Raw genomic sequence first — 4,815 nt, 5'->3', positions numbered from 1 at the left:
TTATTTTAGGAGAAGAACAAACGGTGGTATCACACTTTGCTCAAGTGTATGATACCATGTGTGTACAGCAGACATCACCAAAGGAACAGGAGACACCTGAGTAGAGAACAAGAATATGAAAAGACTGATGAAAAAAAGCACCAGAAGAAATCCATTAAATATGCACAATCTCGTACAGTATTTCAATGAAAAGTTTCTGTGTTGTTTTTAGTGTCGTCGTATTGCATACATTTAAAACAATGTGTCTTGTTTAATGAACAATTTCATTTACTTTAGTAAAAAGTGTTGTTTACTGTAGTCCTAGCATGGATGCAATTGTTAGAAAAAACTTGAAAAACTGAATGTTTCATACAATATGGGTTTGTGTTAACCCACACACCTAAGTGAAATGTTTGATTACGTTTACAAGACATAACACATAGTTCAGTTGAGTGTGAAAGGGAACAACAGAGAAAGTCACAAACAAAACATGTGTGAAGGACTTGATGAATGTTTTTTCTTTAGAAATGACAAAAAATAAAGAATTTTTCAACAAGATGTCTTTCTATAGCGAGTTTCATTTGAGATAGTCTTTTCTTAGAAGTGCAAGAGTGGTATTCCCTACAACTTATTGCCCAATTTGATCATTCTCAGAAATTAGGAGACGGAAACCACACCTACTGTAATATTAGACCTTGTAACAAGGCAACTAGGTTTCAATGGCTTAAAAGGTGCAGAAAGAGGCTCATGTATAATGACCTCCAGTGTCCCACAGGTTTCCCAAATCATTTCTTAGAGTATGGAAAAAGAGGAAATAAAGTGTCTACAGAAAGCGTATACCCCCTTGAACTTTGTTCAGTTTGTTGCGCCAGTGCCAGAGTTTCATGCAATTAAATGAGGACCTCTATCTCACACCACATATGTTATACTTTCAATGGGAAAAAAGGAAATATTACAATTGTATACATTTTCACCCACATGTTAATATTTGGTAGAAGCCCTTTTCACAGCAATTTCAGCTGTGAGTCTGTTGGTAATGGGCTCCACCACCTCTGCACCAACAAGATTTGATAATATTTGAGAATTTCAGAAGTCTGTCTGGTTTAGCTGAAGAATCAGCTAAGGTAAGTTTCAGGAAGAGCATCTGATTTCTTTCAATAAAGCAGAACAGAGAAAAAACACACAATACAAAATCATGAGAATTTGTATCCATATGACACTTTGACTCGAATACTTTTATCAGACCTACACAGAGTATATACTGTACACACTTTTTCAGCCCAGGTTTATACATTTGGAACTGCCATTTGTAGGTGTTTTTGTGTCTTAGCTCAACTCTGTGAAACCTGTAGTTACAAACATGGAGGATGAAGACATGAAGACATATATTGTACCTCTGACCGGCCTACCTTCCAAGAGGTGAAAGATGAAACTTTTCCTTTATCGTCAACTCAGTGAATGTCTTTAAACTTTCGAAAACTGTAGCAAAGAATAAGTAAAAAAAAATATTTTCATTGGACCCACAGAAAAGTCAAAGTTGTCCATAGAAATGCCCGTCTAAATCAGAAATCTACAGCACAAAGGCAGTGGCCTTTCGGGACATAAAAATGAAATCAGACTTTACTCAGACGAATTGCCCTTGGTCACGGACATCTTGCTATCAGTCACTACAAAGATGTTTTCTCTCGTGCCATGGCTTGCCTGACTTGCTTCTTCTGCTGGATGGCTTCTGGTCGCTGGTCAGGATCGACAGCCAGCATGTCCTGGAGCAGTGTCCTTAGCTCCGTGCTTATGGCTCTATTTACTTTCAGGGGGATGTGGAACTGCAGCCAGGGGTTCTCATCCAGGGCCTCTCCAACAGGCCCTGACAGACATATGCTCCTGTATCGGAAACACACTTTAGTTCAATTCTAAAATATTTCTCATAGGACTGAAGGAACCTTTGCCTGTTAAGAGTTAACAATTAGGTCCTCAAGAACTGTTTTACGGTTTTCTACACTCCTGGCTGGCCAAGGTCTCTTTAAGGTCTCTTAAGTGGAGGTGTAACTCATGTATCCTACATGTGATTTAGCAACATGAAAGGGAATAGCTTCTTATCGGATTATGGTCTTGGTTAACTGCCTAAGGCTGACCTAAGTGCCTAACTTTCTGACTTTCTTTATACCTTATATGTTAAGAAGCTTCTTCTGACCAATCAGAAATGTATGCTTTATGTATGAACATTTTGCTCATCAAAGTGAGTGAGAGACAAGGTTAACAGAAATTAGCCACGGCAGTAAATGACAGCATATTTTGGGGTTCTTAAATGGTCTCTACCTGGCACACCTGCAGTGCAAACTGACACACACTGTTTAGAGAAACAGCTACTCTATTACTAATATTAATGAAACATTTCTTATTCTATGGAACAAAAACAAACAGTAAAACTAAAACACAGATCTCTTAGCTTCCTATTTCATGAACCAGATGACTGAATGACCAAGCCTAACTAGTAGTCAGAACCCCAGTTAACCCTCCGTAACACAAAGTTTAACCACACGACAGGAACTCTTTCAAACTGAGTGAAAATCATAAATGGATCCATAACTTTACATCAATTTACTATGTTGTGCCAATACCTGCATTTACATTTAGAACGAATGATGTCATAGAACCAGCATCACACCAGTTCCAGGTGTCTCCAAGGAGACAACAGAACTTCAGTTGTGTTTGCTAAAATACACACTTTGAAACATACTGTAACACTTAGTTAACGTGTCTGGTTTAGTTGAAGAATCGGCTAAGGTAAGTTTCAGGGTTTAATGGTGGGATGGCACCTGTGCTTTTTTCCCCCAACCGCTAGAATATGATTCGCACCAAACCCAAAAGAAATACTGCACAGTTCAGGAACTTCATCAACCTAGCAACTGTAAAATAACCTTACAAACAACTGAATTGAAATGCCAAAAAGTTCAGAGAAAGGCACAAACTATGTTTACTTGGGGTTTACAAAATTAAAGCTAACTAAAACTGTAATGATAAACAATCATGCTGCCAATGGACAGAGAAATATCATGTTTTTTGAATAATGTATTATTTGTTACATAGGAACCCAGTATAAGGGAATCCCTTGCGATCCTGTCTGCAGAGATAAAGGTAAGTATTGTTTTCTCTTTAGCTCTGTCACTCCAAGAAATATAATGAACATAAATATATTTGCCAATCTTTTCATAGTAATCCAAACAACTCTGCGTGTATCTGACATTTGTAATATTTATCTACCGCAGTATAACTCTTCTGGCAAGGCAATTGGTATTGTACCTTGAAAGAAAACTGATTGGAAATGTCATGTACTCTATGGTTTCTATTGATGTCAAGTGGCAAATGTTGACTGGTGATGTTATGTGAATCTTAGGAAATGGTCATTTTTCAATCGAGTCTATGTTTCTCAGAATTTGAGACAGAGAGGTCAATCTCTGCAATCCGAGCTGAGGGCATTTCTTGGAATGGAAAGGTAAGAGCAACGTGTTCTTTGTTATTCTCTTAAGACTCTTCGCCAGATTTTACGATGAAAAATGTAAATAATAATAACAAACATTATTTTATATAGTGCCTTGAAAGATGGCTGCTTTACAGAATGACAAAACCAACTACAATAAATAATACATAAGATATGCATGATGACAATACACAGTTAGAGGAGACAGTAGATGGTCATTGTCAGTGTATTCTGAAGGTAGTTTTCCAATTTTTTGGAATGGGGTAAAAGAGGCCACCTCTACTAGAATCTTTGTCCTAACCAAAAATGTAACAAAGTATAATAATAATATTAAAAATAATAATAATAAACTTTATCTATAGAGCACCTTTCATACAAATAGTGCTTTGGTGCTTTAAAAACCAAGCGTAAAAATAAAATATTAAAATTGAGAGATATACTTTCAGTTGTAAAGGAAAATACAGCAATACAGTAAAGCAACATACATGTCAACTAAATAAATAAAAATTAGGAAAGTTGTAATACAATAAGAACAATTAAAGAGAACTAAAAAAAGAAACAGAAATAGAAAGAACAAAGAACCACTTTAACTAAAAGCAACATTTTCAAATGTTTTTTAAAACAATGTACCGAGCTTGACTGCCTAATAAAAAGTGGAAGTGAGTTTCATAATTTAGAAGCATAAAAACAAAAAGCAGCCTCTCCACTCTTTCTGCATTTCACATGTGGTATTTGCAGTAGGCCAGTATGTGCAGATCTCAGGTCACGTATAGGAACATATGAAGACAGACATTCAGTAAGGTACAGACGTGCTAGGTCGCTTAAAGCTTTAAAAACAAGTAAAAGAACTTTCAAATTTATCCTAGATAATACAGGTGACCAGTGAAGTTTTTTCAAAACAGGAATGATATTCTCTTTCTTGTATTTGTTAGGATCTGTGCTACTGCATTTCGAACAAGTAGTAAGGGATTTATTGTTTTCTTGGGAAGCCCACAAAACAGAGCATTATAATCATATCCACATCAATGTGAGCAATGGAGAAGTCAAATTAACGTGTCTAAATATCATCTAGTTATATCCTAGGGAAGAGGGCTGTTGCCTACACAGACGACAAGACACAAAACGCTCAACTGTGCAAAACACGCATAAGGACATCAGTCAGGAGGAACAAGGTAAAGTGTTTTTTCTTCTTCACCATGGTCATGTAGTTTCACTCCAAGCACTGTCATATGAAATAACTGTGGAAATGACCTCCCCAACATTTTGGGTTGTTGCATTTTGCTTCAATGAATTTTAACCTTTTCTTTTAGACATTAAGAGGAAGGACACATTCACCCTTGGTAGAGATTCAGTTGTTC

This window comes from Lepisosteus oculatus, unplaced genomic scaffold (assembly GCF_040954835.1).
Source record: "Lepisosteus oculatus isolate fLepOcu1 unplaced genomic scaffold, fLepOcu1.hap2 HAP2_SCAFFOLD_58, whole genome shotgun sequence".
Taxonomy (NCBI): Eukaryota; Metazoa; Chordata; class Actinopteri; order Semionotiformes; family Lepisosteidae; genus Lepisosteus; species Lepisosteus oculatus.
Note: the sequence above shows the minus strand (reverse complement) of the source record.